The sequence below is a fragment of the Peromyscus californicus genome, unplaced genomic scaffold, assembly GCF_007827085.1.
Source record: "Peromyscus californicus insignis strain IS unplaced genomic scaffold, ASM782708v3 Scaffold_17__1_contigs__length_78620276, whole genome shotgun sequence".
NCBI classification, from domain to species: Eukaryota; Metazoa; Chordata; class Mammalia; order Rodentia; family Cricetidae; genus Peromyscus; species Peromyscus californicus.
Window position 1 is genome coordinate 14,032,916 of NW_026294469.1, and position 15,929 is coordinate 14,048,844.

The window sequence follows — 15,929 nt, forward strand, 5'->3', positions numbered from 1 at the left end:
AGTTCCTGCCTCGAATTCCTCGAAAGGCTGGGCTGTCTTCTGGAATTGTAACCCAAATCACCCACTTCCCCCTCTACATTGCGTTTGGTCAGTCTTTCACAACAACAGAAGCGAAACCAGACATGCACGAAGATGACTTCTTGGGGAACTGTGGAAGTGGAGTGAGTGAAGACGTCATGTGATTGCGGGGTGAGCCAATGCAAGCCAAACGCTGGGGCACGTGCCTCTCTCCTCTCAACTCCTACTGTCTACTGGAGATTGTGCCTCTCACACAGATTGGGCACCTTCTCTTTATTCACTTGGCTTCTGAAGAAAAGCTAGCTCAGCTCTTGCCCTGTGTAGGCTGTCTTTAGGGAGTCCAGAGACAGGGAGGAGCTCATGAGTGTCTGGGGTCCCTTCACCAGTTCTGTTTCTTTTAATGAACTCCATCTCTAATGCATACTGGCTCACTCTGAAATTCTTTGCTACGTTGAAGCCAAGGATATGGTCTTACCTGAGTCACAGTTCCTAGAAACCAAAGGGATGCCCTAGGCTGCTGTGATTGACATGAGGAACTGTGCCTGATCCTTGTTGCCACTGACAGGAAGAAAGGAAGAGACTGGAATCCAGTGAAGTTCAGCTGTAGGGTCTCAGCTTTGCTGTTGGGCTTCACTGGGCCCTGTGTCCTGATTTGATGCTGAGCCTGGAACTCTAGACAGGATGGAGAGCCATTCTGGACACTGAACAGTCACAAAAAGGGAATACTGTGTGTGCTCTGTACTCTCTACCCTCATTCATCAGGAGGCTCCTGTCCCTGTTTTCTTATTTGGGGAGAGGTTGGGGAAATATAAAAGTTTCTAAGTTCCCTAAAAGGGTAAATGTAACAGGCAAGGAGAGAAATGGAAAGGCCAGAGACACACAGAAAGATTGATGGGTTCATCTTTGTTTGGGTGAAATTTTTAGGACTGTAACCACAAGCAGAAATTGTGGCTTGTGACCATGGCCCTGCTGAAGGAGACCAACGCCAGGCCAAAATCCAGGGACTCTGAAATGGAGCTTTGTAGTGGCTTGCAGGTTTCCACTGGTCATTTCTTTAAAAGCTGAAGAATAACAATTAAAATAGAAATGTGTCCAATTATTTGTGTCCTGTCTGAAAGGCTGTAGCTGGTAATGAGAATCACATGTCTCAGCTGCGCCTCTCTCTAGTTCCAAGCAAGTTGCTCCACAAGAGAAATTCCTCCTGTTCAGCAAAGCTCAGAAAACCACATTTCCCTCTCATTCTTGGCTCCTGTGGCTGTGCGCTGCCTTTTACGAGTCCCAGCTATGGACTGCTCGTAAATGTCGTGGAAAACGTTTTCACTTCTCTCTCTTTTCTTTCATTTATAAGTCATGACAGGGTGACAGGACACAGCTTTTCATTTCACAGAACTAGATCAGAAGAATGGAAATATTCAGTTCCAACCGGGTACAACTCAATTTACCAGGAATGGCAGGCAAAGGGCTGGACCACTGCCACTCGGGGTATGGTTAGGCTAGGAGAGGGATGTAAAGAGGCAGTCAGGTGGCCAGGAAAGGGCGGTCTTGAGAACAAGTTTATCCACTCTGTGAATGAGGTTCCAATGACACGGTGACCATATGCTCTGAAAAAGACAGAACGCCATGGCTACCAGCAGTGAATGCAGTCCACTAATGCTGTTCCTACACCCATTGGCTGCTCAGAGATTTGACTGAGGCATCACAGATTCTAGGATAGCAAGACAACCCTAACCCAACTCCCACCACCTATTGAGCCAACCTCTAGATGTTCTGAACATTCAGACTTGTCAGAAGTATGTTGCCACGCACTTCTCTAGTCATTTGAATATCACCATCAGTGAAACTCCTGTGAAAAGCATTGGCTTATTCTCAGATTGAGCTATTTGACTTACAAACTGTTAAGTTGTAAGAGATCTTTTTTAAAAAAGATGTGTATGAGTGTGTGCCTTCGTACATACATGTGTACCATGTGCATTCAGTGTGTGCAGGCCGGAAGAAGGTATTGATCCCCTGTAGCTGGGTTTACAGGCAGTTGTGAGCCATCTTGTGGATGCTGGGAACCAAACTTAGATCCTCTGCAAGAGCAGTAACTGCTCTTAATTACTGAGGCAGCTCTCCAGATCTTTATATATTTTGGGTACAAATCCCTTATGACATAGATTTATAAATATTTCTCATTGTTGCACGAAGTTTATAAATATCTCTCATAGTTTGTAGTTTGCCTTCATATATTTTTTGTTTGCTTGCTTGTTTATTTGTTTTCTTTTCAGTCTCCTGTAGCTCAGGATGAGGATGATCTTGAAATTCAGATCTTCCTGTTTCTACCTTCCCAGTGTTTTGCTTATAGGCATGAACCACCATGCCTGGTTTATGTACACTAGGGATTAAACTCAGGGTCTTGTTCATGCTACAAAGACTCTCTACAGCCGGGCGGTGGTGGCGCACGCCTTTAATCCCAGCACTCGGGAGGCAGAGCCAGGCGGATCTCTGTGAGTTCGAGGCCAGCCTGGTCTCCAAAGCGAGTTCCAGGAAAGGCGCAAAGCTACACAGAGAAACCCTGTCTCGAAAAACCAAAAAAAAAAAAAAAAAAAAGACTCTCTACTAGTTAACTAGGCTACATCTCCAGATCCTTTCTTGAACTGATCGACTGAAAAGCAAAAGTTTAAATCTTGGATTTATTTATTTAATTTTTTATTTATTTATGCTTGTACTATGATGTGCTTTTCAAATGCTATTGAAGAATTCTATACCCAATCCCAAATTGCAAAGATTTTTCTGCAGTGTTTTCTCCTAGATGTTTCACAATTTTTACTGTTAAGCCCTTGGCACATTTAGGGTCAATATTCATATATATCTTGAAGGGTCTAATTGAATTTTTCCAACTTAAGGATATTCAATTTTCATTTTCCCAGCAAGATTTGTGGAAGGCTAATCTTTATCAACTGAACTACCTCATCGTCTTTGTTAAAAATTAATTGATGATAAATATACACGTTAATTTCTTTCTTAATTAAAAAAATTAACTGTGCATGTGAGAGAGAGACTGGGGGCATGCACATATCACAGCACAAGAGTGAAGTCTGAGAACAAGTTTTGGGAGTCAGCTCTCTCCTTCCACCATGGGAGCCCAAGGTTTGAACTCAGCCTGATGTCAAGTGCTCAGCCATCTTGCCATTCCAATTTCAGACTTGTCAACTGGCCAGTATGCTTACCTGTATGCATGATCTGTATGCTCCATTGAGCTATATGGCTGTCTTTCCATTCACATCCCCACTGTCTCAATTACTACAGCTTTGGAGTTAATTTTGTTCTGTTTTTATGAGGGAAGGAACTTAGACCAGTCTGGCCTTCCACTTAAAACGCTCCTCCTGCCTTTGCCTCCCAAGTGCTGTGATTACAAATGGGAGCCACTGCATCCAGCTGTAGTGCTTGAGTACCTACAAAGAGTCTTCCAATTTGATTTCCTTCTCACAAAGCACTTTAACTATTATTGTAGGTCCTTTGCACTTCATGTGCATTTGGGATTGGGTTGTCAGTAGAATCAAGAAACCCTGTTAGGATTTTGATTAGGACTCTGCTAAATCTATAGGACATTTTAGTGATGCCTGCATTTTTGCTTTGAGACAGGGTCCCTCCATGTAGCCTATGCTCACCTCTGCCATGGACTGGCCCATTGGGGGTACCACAACCATAGGAGAACCAGGGCTTGGGTAGTCAGGAAGGCAAGGATTCGGCGAATGACAGACAGACAACACACTCAGAAGTGGTTTGAATCTGCGGCAATTTTACTTCTGCAAATCAGTAGTTTATATACTATACAGAAAAGAAAACTATCAAGTCATACTAGGAACAACAAGAGCTTGGCAATAATTCAATTACATTATCTTTAAAAAATAGCAAGCACACAATTATTAATCGGCACTAGACATATCCCTTCAACCACAAGAACTTTATGACCCAAAGAGCAGTCTGTGATTTCTAAACTTAATACAGTCCCTAGACTTGTACAGACTTCTTGCGGTTGCAGCTGTGTCCTTTATCTTATCTCAGCAGCTTTCTAGTTTATTATACATTTCTACTTTTCTGGTTCTCATGAGCCACTTAGCCAATTTGGATGTTGTAGACTCTCTTTAAGTCTTTCTTTAGTTTTTCATCATATATCTCTTTTAATATAAAACCTTTTTACCTGCTGGAATATGGACTCTTGTACTTTTACTCCTGTAAGGGGAAGGGGTTCTGCTGTAGTCCTTAAGTTTCCCATGCTGAACTTCCTTAACAGAGGGAGCCACCATCTGCCTCCTATGAGATAACGTCTTCTGCCATAAATCACTTTAGTTGGGATTCCTAAAGGATTCCTAGTGGGTGAGTGTTCATTCCCTAGAAGTGCCTGAACCTTTATACTTTCTTTATCTAGTGGCTTGGGGTCTTTAAAAATAGCTCATTCTGTTATATCTAATTAAGATCCATGTCCAGCTTCCCCTTTCCTCCATAGTTCACAACCCAAGCATTCATTAATTTTGGCTGTGCTTCATAGATTAATTAGAACATTATCAGAAAAGCAGTTATACAGAACCCATAGCCCATGGAGCTCATGATCTGTGAAGTACATCTTCTTTGAGAAGGAAGCATAACGCGGGCACTCTGCCAGGGACCTCTAGGGAGCTTAGTCCTGTGGGACACGTATCTCCCGTCCACTATTATTGACATAATTGTTTATGTCACACGGACGACACTGGAGTTGGTGTGGCACACCTCAAATCCACATCTTGATGATTCAGCCCCCAGATCAGGTGTATGTTGCCACCACTGCCCGCTAACTACCATTTTAATAACAGTGCTTTTAAAATCCTCATAGACAAAATGTTTCTCTACTTATTTAGGCCTTTGATTTTGTTTTTGTTTTTTGTTTTTTGTTTTTTCGAGACAGGGTTTCTCTGTGTAGCTTTGCGCCTTTCCTGGAACTCACTTGGTAGCCCAGGCTGGCCTTGAACTCACAGAGATCTGCCTGACTCTGTCTCCCAAGAGCTGGGATTAAAGGTGTGTGCCACCACCGCCTGGCAGGCCTTTGATTTTTCTCACAACATTTTCTGCTTTTTAGCGCACACTTCTTGTACTTTTTACGTCTTTTTCTTTGTCTGTGCATGCATGCACATATGTATGGTATGTGCACATGTATGTGCATATGCATTTATTCATGCCTGCATACATGGGCGGAGGCCAGAGGTTGATGACAGGCATCCTCCTCTATCACTCCCCACCTTGGTTTTTGAGGCAGGGTCTCTCATGGCACCTGAAGCTCACCATTTCTGCATCCCCAGGCTCAATAGTTCTCCAACAAACCAGGGCTACACTTGGAGACTTGTGCTGCCACATCCAGATTTTATGTGGACATCGGGGCTCAGAACTCAGGTCCTCATGCTTGCAAGTAGTTCACCCACTGAGTCTTCTTGCATCAGCAGGAACCCCCTTCAGTCAACCTCCCCCCACTCCAGAGCTCCCCAGGATCATGTGCAGCTGAGGGGCAGGAAGGGTCGAGCGGTCCCCAAGTTCTAAAGGAGAGTGATAGTGTCCCATCACCACCACACAGTCTTCGCATTGCTCTGCATTGCTGTTGCCATGGCTGTACCACAGCAATCTCTGCTCCAGTGATGACCCATGGTCATGGCAGGCCCGGAGGAAACTGCCAATCACAACAGCATGTCTCCTTGTAAGTTATCACCTCCGGTGCTCTGTTATAGTGACAGTAGACTGACTGTCACACTGAAAAACTTCTTTTAGAATTGTTTGGTGGTGGTGGGGGCAGTTAAGTCAGGACTGTCAGCAATATAATATTTCATTCTTTCTTTATCTGAGAATGTGTTTGAAGGTTACTTTTGCTGGCTATGAATTTATTTGGTGGACAGTTGTTTCTTCCGGCACTTCGAGATGCCGTTCCTCTTCCTGTGTCTTCCACCGTCGCTGATGAGAGTGCAGCCGTTTTAAATACGCGGTGATAGAATGGTCCGACACCATTTTAAACAGAAAAGAAAAAACTTTTCAGCTTACAGACCCTTCCCCCAGCAAATTTCTTTAAAAAAAAAAAAAAATCAGTTTTTCTAAGTGGGCCGAGGTGACACAAACACTCACTGACTGGTCATGTCCCCGTTTCCAGGGCACCAGTGGCCACTGGGATTAAAGAGAAAGCCCAGCCTTGGGTTCTTGAACCTCAAATGAGTGCTTTTCACTCAAATTAGGGGAGTGCTCGGCCAATATGTCCTGGCATTTCTTCCTGTCTTTCTCTCTTCTTGAGCTCATTTGCAGCCGGTGGGGTTGATCGGCCCAGCACGCTCCAAGGCTTCTCTTGCTTTACTTTATTTTCTCTTTGTTTTTTAGATAGGGTAACAGTTTATCCACCTGCAAACTCACTCAAACTCTGATACTTCAAGTCTGCCCCTCACCCCGTGCAATCAGGGTTTCTCTTTGCTGTGAAAATTTTCAACTCTAGACTTTTCCTTGTGGTTTTTCAAAAATCTCATTTCTTTATTGATATTTCTGCTTCTCGAGTCATTTTCATAATATTTTTCTTAAATTCTTTAAACATGGTTTTCTTCAATTTTCTCAACATATTTCAAATAGCAGCTTTCAAGTGTTTGCTGAATCCAACATCTGGACCACTCAAAGACAGTTTCTACGGACTTTCCCCAGGGAGGCTCACAGTTTGCTCTCTTCTTGTATAATTCACAGTTTTTGTTAAGATGTGGATATCTTCAGAAATATATGGAATGAAGTCTGGACTCTGTTTTCTTTTTCTCCTCTGAAAGTCTTACTTATTACTGCCGTGTGTGTGTGTGTGTGTGTGTGTGTGTGTGTGTGTGTGTGTGTGTGTGTGTGTGTACCTGTAGTATTCCAAGTTATGGTTATTTTATTATATTTTATGTGTATGAATATGTGCCTGTATGTATCTGTGTTTACCACGTGCATGCCTGGTGCCCACTGGATCCCCTGCGACAGGAGTTAGAGACAGCTGTGGCAATCACATGGGTTGGGAATCTAATGTAGGTCCTCTAGAAGAGCAAGTGCTCTTAACTGCTGAGCTATCTCTCCAGTCCATATAAATAAATATATGCTGTGACTTGATTTTCAGGATCTATCTCCCTGCGGTATGTATCTCTTGATATTCTGCTTAATTTTTTTTAAAACAATCTTACTTATACCCGGTTTTGGTGGGACGTCTTAGTCACTGTTCTATTGCAGTGAAGAGACACCATGACCATGGCAACTCTTATACAACAAAGCATTTAATTGGCGGCTTGCTTACGGTTTTAGAGACTTAGTCAATTATCAGCATGGCCCTGGAGCCAGAGCTGAGAACTGCAACGTGGTCCGCAGGCCGAAAGAGACAGAGAGAACCTGACATGGGCTTTTGAATCCTCAAAGCTAGACACACACACACACACACACACTCACACAGACACAGAGTGACAACAAGGCCACACCTCCTAATCCTTCTAATCCTATCAACCAGTTCCACTCCCTGGTGACTAAGCACTCATATAGGAGCCTGTGGGGGCCATTCTTATTCAAAGCACCACATGGGAGTATGGGACTGAATCACCTCTGTCTGTGTGGCTCAATGGTCACTCAGTGACCGGTCAGAGGCTACAGTCTGTTGCTGGTGGGTCTTTGCTTGAAGGAGGGAACATAATAAAATTGGGGCCATTTTCAATTCTGACTCTTGGTTCCTTTAACTCCAGATCCTCTTGGGCCTTTGCTGCGTATGCTCACAGGCTGCTGGACAGCCAAGCACAGATGGACTGTTGTTGAAGAAGCCCATCGTACTGCCTCAGTTCCAGGCTCTTCCTGTGAAGCTTCTGTCCAGTCCAGCGTCACTCATCTCAACCGGGACCGCACCGCCAGGCCAGATCTGTAAGTTTTTACCCTTGTTGCTGCCTGTGGGTTTCCAGACTTCCACTCTAAATCAAGTGAAGGCTGTTTCTCCCCTGACGGTGTAAGCACTGACCAGTGAGCACGGAAGGCACAGGAGGGCTGGGAAAAGAGCCACAAACACCTACAATTTCACCTGGGTTGACGTGGCTTTTGTTCACGCGTTTGGCTGAGTTTCTCGATTTGTTGTTCAACAATTCCGTTCTGTTTGTTTAGAGAGGGGAAACTCTCAACCGCTCCACTCCCGTAACTATGAGCTACATGTATTCCCAACGGAAAAAAAAAAACAGTTATTTTAGAGCATCTGGATGTGAAGGAGTAGTAAAAATTAAGGTTTAAATTGAGTAAACCTGCAATGGTGTGACCTTTCCCCCTCAGAAATCAAAAGTGTTCTTCACTAGGCATTCTGAACTTATTCCAAAGATATGAACCTTTGATTTGAAAAATCTACTTGTCCAAACAGCAAGAGCTTCATAATTTCCCAGCAGGAAAAATTATTTCAAGGGTTTAATTTATCAACCAGTATATACATTACCTAAAGCCCAGATTAAAGAATTCCAAGTTTAATTTTGACCTTGTTTGTTACTGAGGCCGATATAAATGTTTTCCTGTGTCCTGGGAGAGGTGGCAGGGCTTTTGAGGTCATGATTTATGTATTTTCCATCCTCACCGAAATGGGAAAGCTGCTGAGGTCAATGTAAAGTTCTGAGCCTGGCCACTTCCTTTGGGTCCTTTCCAGCCCATGTCTCCCTGCCTGGGCATCAATTCTGCAGCTGGCACAACACGGGAAGAGGGGGGCATCCATGCTGGGTCTGGGATCCTCAAGGGGGCATGAGAGGCACCTGCAGAGGAAGGCCTTCCCATCGGAGGCACCACACACTGTCCCTTTGCCCCTTTCTGCTTGGAACACTTCTTGCTTGTTTGTCCTGCAGATTCTGGTTTTCAGGCCAGAGTCACCCATTGCACCCTGGTCTCTCCATCTCCTGGAAGGACTCCATGACTCATTCTTGACTCTCCAGGGCCCCTGACTTTTCATGATCTGACCTATCCTTATCCATCTACTTCCCAACTGGAGCACTTAGAGAAAGGGGTAAAGACAAGTCACTTAGACTTGCTTGACTATCGAGAATGCACTACTGTAGCTAGAGTTTTCCTGCCTGGCCCACAGTCAGGACAAATCTCTCTCACCTGCCAGTCCCACAGCCGCTCAGACCCGACCAAGTAAACACAGAGACTTATATTGCTTACAAACTGTATGGCCGTGGCAGGCTTCTTGCTATCGTGGGTCTCTATGCTTTTATCCAAGCAGCGTGTAGCCCAGAAACCTCTTTTTTTTGTTTTGTACTAGCAGAGGCTAAATCCACCACGCAGCTTAATGTGCCACTTGCAGAGGCCTCATTCCCGCCATACTGCAGGTCGAGCATGCACGCTAGGAACCCACAAGTAGCTCAAACCAGCAGCTGCCTGCTCATTTGAGAGAGACAATTAGGAAGCTGTTTTTATCTCCGTTTTAGAATCTTTTCTCAGGTTTTAGGTGGAAACTCTTGCCACCACGTTGGACACCATTTGTAGCTAGAGTTTTCCTGCCTGGCCCATGGTCAGGACAAATCTCTCTCACCTGCCAGTCCCACAGCCACTCAGACCCGACCAAGTAAACACAGAGACTTATATTGCTTACAAACTGTATGGCCGTGGCAGGCTTCTTGCTAACTGTTCTTACAGCTTAAATTAATCCATTTCCATTAATTTATACCTTGCCACATGGCCGTGGCTTACTGGCATCTTCACATGCTGTTTGTCATCAGGGCCGCTGGCAGTGTCTCTCTCTCAGCCTTCCACTTCCCAGCTTTATTCTCCTCCTTGTCCCACCTACACTTCCTGCCTAGCCAATGGCCAATCAGTGTTTTATTTATTGACCAATCAGAGCAACACATTTGACATACAGACCATCCCACAGCACACTAACTACATGTCCGTGTCTTTAGGAACAGAAACATTTTTAAATTAAAAAGCAGTTATAATGTATGTGTTTTATATATATATATATATAATATACATTTTACACACACACACATATATATATATATAATCAGGCTATCCCACTTGGGCTGATGTTACTTACCCCAAGAGTCATAGACTATCCAACAAAACTCGCTACCAGACATGAGAAGCCACCTTTTGAGTATTGCTCAGGGCTGTCCAAGAGACTCCCAAAACAATGTAGGCTATCACTTGGTTGCCCCTCAGAGGGTGAAGGTAAGTTCTACTGTGAAGACAGCATGCATTTCTGATAGAAGACCTGGGAGATCTGAGCTGGATCTTCCTTGAAGACTAGCTGTCCTAGAACTGGAAGATGCTGTGCAAGGAAAGACAGCAACCAGAGGTCCTACCCAGCTGCAACACCTATGAACCACGATGAGCAGCAGCACGCCATGACAACCCTAAGGGTACAGTAGTGGCACTCATATCTTGACAATATCCAACAGCTCTCTAATTGGACTTAAGACCCACTCAAGAGAAGGGAAATCATGCCTGGTACTGGAACCTAGCTAACTACCCCAGGATAGTGAGGTCATGGATCTTGGAGGAGAACATGATACTGCCACTTAACTAAGCCAGCACAAACCCTAACTTAGTCCTAAATATCTATCCCTATATTCACACACCCCTCATCAAAGAAACTTCTCTTTGCAACAGAAGGAGACTGTTACAGAAAACCACAACCAGTCAAAACATAGAGAACAGTGATTATGGGGTGCCCCATAGTTGATCCATCACAATATAACTCCTGTGCCTAAGGCTTGAGGAGCATGACAGAGAAGGGAGGAAACATTGTAAGAGTCAAACGGCCAGGCAATCTACTATGAGATTGTCCCCTAAAATGACAGGCAAATTCACCCCCAATCCCTCAACAATATGGTTGCCTAAACAAGATCTGAAGAAGTCTAACACCAATAGTTGGGCTACCATAAAAGAGAGAGCTCTCCCTGGACCCTCCCCACAGACAGAGAACTACAGGCAACTATGGAATACTGGTAACAGGAGAAATAATCCTCCTCAGGGATGAGCCCCCTCATGGGTTAACCAATATCAGATGGTCAGCCCCGAGAACATATACATCAAGTAACACTAAATGGACTGAGCAGTTTGTATTTGTGTGTGCTCGCGTGTACAAAAATACGTTAGCAATAACAAAGAAAAAGAGATCATGATTTTGAGAGAGAGTAAGAGGGCTACATGGAAGAGGTCGGAGGGAGAATGGGAAGGAGGAAATGATGGAATCATATTTTAAGTTTTAAAATAAACAACAGAGTACCATACTCATTTTCACACCATAAAATATATCTGGTGGTGAGTGACATTCCCAAGGTCATACACATTGTAGATTGAAACAGTACAAAATAAAATCAGTTTTCTGTGGAACAAAAATAACAGTTACAGAAACAGTTGCAATAAGTATGTTTCAAAGGTGTCAGTGGGAGTGACTCAGAGTCAGCTGACTCAGAGTCAGCTGACCCAGGGTGTGGACATGAGCTCAGAGGGGCTGCTCTGATCCAATACGTGCAGCTTAGTCCCATGGAACAAGGGCTGCCCTCCCATTACTGCTCCTTTCTGAGCATGGCCTGCCTGTGGGCTGAACTGTGTCACCCCAAAGCTCCTACTGAAGCCCTAATCCTCAGGTTGAGCTCCTGTGTGGACATACGACCACTTCCGCAGTAACTAAGTGAAGTGAGTTCCTGAGGGTGTGTCTTCATCCAGTGTGACTGGCGTCTTAAAAAGAGGGAATAGTTTGAAGATAAAGGCACACAGATAGTGTGTGAAGACGGAGCAGAGATGAGTGAGGCTGATGGAAGCCAAGGAACACCAGAGCTTCCCAGAATCCTGGAGAACCATGGCAGTGGGCAGTCAGAGTGTGTTGTATCATTCTAGTGCTGGACTTCATCATCTCCCAACAGCAGCATCTTATAAATGTACAAGCAGGATATGGACATTTACACAGTCAAGCACAAAGTGTTCCTGTGAGAGCCAAAGTTACATTTTAAGTGTTAATTACTACACCTTAGAGATCCATGAAACAAAAATGCCTCTGATCTGTAAGCCCCTTGCCCAAGGACAGATAGTTCCTGAAATGCTGGAGGCTATTAAAGGAGATAATTATAGGAGATAATAAGCCACATGTTTTCACTCCCCTAAACAAGTTTGTTTGACCCAACTACACCGAATGTGCTCGATCACATGTGGGTGGGAGGTACATAGGCAGGAAATAGTCAAGATCTATTTCTTGTTAGTCAAGATAGTCAAGATCTTGTTCCTGACTGGACTTGATGGGAAATGCAATGACTTATGGGTTTTCCTCCTTAAGCCCTTGCCACACATGATTCTGGGCCATTTCCCAGGAATCTGACTATGGTCCTAGGCAGAGCCCATCTACCTGGCCAGTATTTAATTAAAGTTTGCTTCAAATTTGACTTTAAACTGTGGTAGTGGTCTTATTCTTGATTGGTGGGATTAACATGCCCAACATAACAGCCCCTCAAATCACACTTTTCATAGCTATACATGTCCCTTCCCTGTGGGAATATTCCTTTACACTGTGAATACATGCTGCTGTGTTTGGTTTAGTAATGAAGCTTGACTGGCCAATAGCTGAACAGGATAAAGTTAGGCAGGAGAGCCAAACTGAGAATGATGGGAAGAAGAAGGGCGGGGTCAGAGAAGTCATCAGCCAGACATAGAGAAAGCAGGACATGTAGAAAATGTGGTGGTAAGCCATGGGCCATGTGGCAAAGCATAGATAAGAAATATGGGTTTACTTAAAATATAAGAGCTAGCTAGTAACAAGCCTGAGCTATCTGCTGAGCATTTATAATTAATGAAAACCTCAGTGTGTTTATTTGGGAGCTGCTGGCAAGACAGAAACTTCTGCCTACACTTCCACTTACCTCCTCCATAGCCCCTAGGGGCTCCTTATCTGTTCTCCATTTCTTTGACCTTATCCTTTCAAGAATGTCACGTACATGGGAAGATACAGTAAGTAACTTTGGGGAGTTGGTTTTTATCCACTAAAAACAATTCTCCAGTGATTCACTAGGTGACTATGTGTATCAATAGTTTGTTCTGTTTTTAATTATTGAGTAGTATTCCATGGCATGCATGTACCACAGTGTGTTCAACCATTGTTAATCCCATAGGTTGGGAATAAGACCACTACCACAATTTAAAGCCAAATTTGCAGAAAGCTTTAATTAAATACTGGCCAGGTGGATGGGCTCTGGTCAGGTCCATCGCTGGATTCCCAGAAAATGGCCTTGAGTTACGTTTTTGCAGGGGCATAAAAAGGCAAACCCACAATTCACCACATTTCCCATTAGGTCCAATCAGGTACAGGCATATATCCTGACATATTTCCTGCCTGCGTATCTCCCACCCACACGTGATCAAGTGCATCCGGTGCAGATGGGTCAAACAAACATAAGAAAAACAGGAACTTATTCTTAATTGTCTTAACTACAAACAGAGCCCTTAACCTGCAAGGTATATTTTTCCTGTTTTGGTCTCACACCATCTTCTGATTAAAGGGCCATTAAACTGTTTCAAGTTTATGACCATTACATATAAAGCTGCTATGAAAATTCACCTGTAGGTTTTGTATGAATACAAGTTTTCATTTCTCTGGCATAAATATATACAGATACAATGGCTAGGCCACATGCTATTTGCAAATTAACTTTTAAAGAACCTCCAACCATTTTATTTTGAACTATAACCTCCAAGGCCTGGCCCCTCCTGACCCCCGTCCCTCCCAGCCTCCTCCCTGCTCCTCCCAGCCTCCTCCCTGCTCCTCCCAGCCTCCTCCCAGCCCCTCCCAGCCTCTCCCTGCCCCCATCCCAGCCCCTCCCTGCCCCCATCCCAGTCCCTCCCAGCCTCCTCCCTTCCCCCTCCCAGCCCCTTCCTGCCTCTCCCTGCCATCTTTTACCCTGAATAACTTTTAGGATCACTGATGCAGATCTAAGGCCAGTCCTCCACCAACACACACAGAGGCCTCAGCACCCACCATTGTACACTTTGGTTATGATGTGGGGACAGGCCTGGGCATGTGATCTCCAGACAGAACAGTCCAATGGAAAGTGGCAGTAGCCCCAAATAAAACTTACTACCACAGGGGAATTGAGCAAAGGTTCTTGATAGATAAGCTGTCCAAACAGAGCTGTGTTCTAAGTAGAATCACCTCCCCGATGAATCTTCCAGGCACCCGCTAGTCCCAGAGGAAGGCTTCTCCTTACAAATGAGCAGGAAAAGCCTAGTTAAAAACATTCACACAGTCCCAAACACAGGGGAACCAAGACAGGTCTGTATTTCATGCTGGAAAATGAAAACCAAATAAATAAAACTCCCTGTCACGGCAACAGGCCAGTTCAACTCTGGGAGTGAACGTCCAAAATACGCCTGGCTTCTATAGAAGCTTCTGGAACAAATTCAGAATCCTATGTACTCAGCTGGCCTGAGCCTGGGCTGGAGAAGGGTGTTAATATTACCTAAATTAATCTCTTACTTTCTTATTATATTGATTTCCTTCACCTTGGACATTTGTTTGGCATTTGTACTTATTAGGGGACTGCTGGAAGAAATGATTTGATAATATTGTAAAATAACGCTTTGGCCTGACTTAAAACGGAAACATTTATAGCATTCCTGCTGACGCCAGATGGTGTCAGCCTGACTACTGTGCTGCCGCTTCAAAAACACGTGGAGGTGAAGGAAACTTCAACAAGTCCCAGTGAGCCAGAGCTCTGGGGCCTTTTCTGCTTACACACACAGTGACAGGACTCGATTTAGAGTTGCCATGGAAACCATCTGAGGTGCATCTGTGAGGGTGTTTGCAGAAAGGTTTAACTAGATGTGGTATCAGCAGCCCATAGGTTGAAGACCTGGACTGAATAAAAAGGAAAAAGTGAGCTGAGCACCAGAGGTCATTTCTTTCTGCTTCCTGGCTGTGGGTACAATGTGACCAGCTGTCTCCTTCTCATCCCACCATGTTTTGCCTGATGGGATGGGGCTATGTCCCCTCAAACTGTGAGCCCAAACAAATTCTTTCTTTCTTAAGTTAGCTTATTCTTTCTATGTGCTGGGCATCCAGGTGTGGTACCTGACCCTGCCTGTGGGCATCCAAGATGTGGTGGCTCTGACAGTTAGGAACTTCTGTGTCTCTGCATCTAAGACAGAGATGAAAGATTCTAGAGATGGCCCAGATACTGCTGTGTACAAGTGTCCGTGTCCCCTCCCAGCCCAGGGCCTTGTAACTTGAAGTCCTCTGTGACCAGACATCCATGGCTTTGTTCCCCACTTTGATTCCCTACCCATTTTTCTCCTGGCTTTTCTTTTTCAGAGCTGAGGACTGGACCCAGGGCCTTGCTCTTGCTAGGCAAGTTGCTCTGCCATTGAGCTAAATCCTCAATGCCTTTCTCCTGACTTTATCCTCCTTTTTTTTCATCCTTTTCTTCTCATAAGCCAGATCTATTAAACTACTTAATTATACTCTAGTCTTATCCCGGAAGCCTCAGCCCCATAGTGGAAATGGGTAAGACATTGCAAGCTCCACGCAGTTAGTCACCGTGTTCAGCAGAATCCTATAACTCCCCTCCCAAAGGCTCCCAGCCCAGGGCAGCTGGAGGGGTGACATAGGACAGGGTACAGTCTTCAGCTCACTGCTGCCAGATCTGCTTTATGCCACGTGTAGCCGGACCCCAGCCGGGCAGTCCTGAGTTGCATCGCTCACCTGGGGCATCGTGAGAACTACGGAAAACTGGGGTGAACATGAGGGTCAGAGGAAAGAAGTTTCACCTCAGGCTTCAATGCAGGCTCTGAGAGAGATAAACAGTGTGTGGGAAAAGAGCAGAACCAATTGCAGGAGTCTTCAAAGACTAAACTATGAAGTGTAATGGGCACTGTGGGCCATGGGTAGGAGGAAAGGCAGGCCTGCAGTTCTGGAC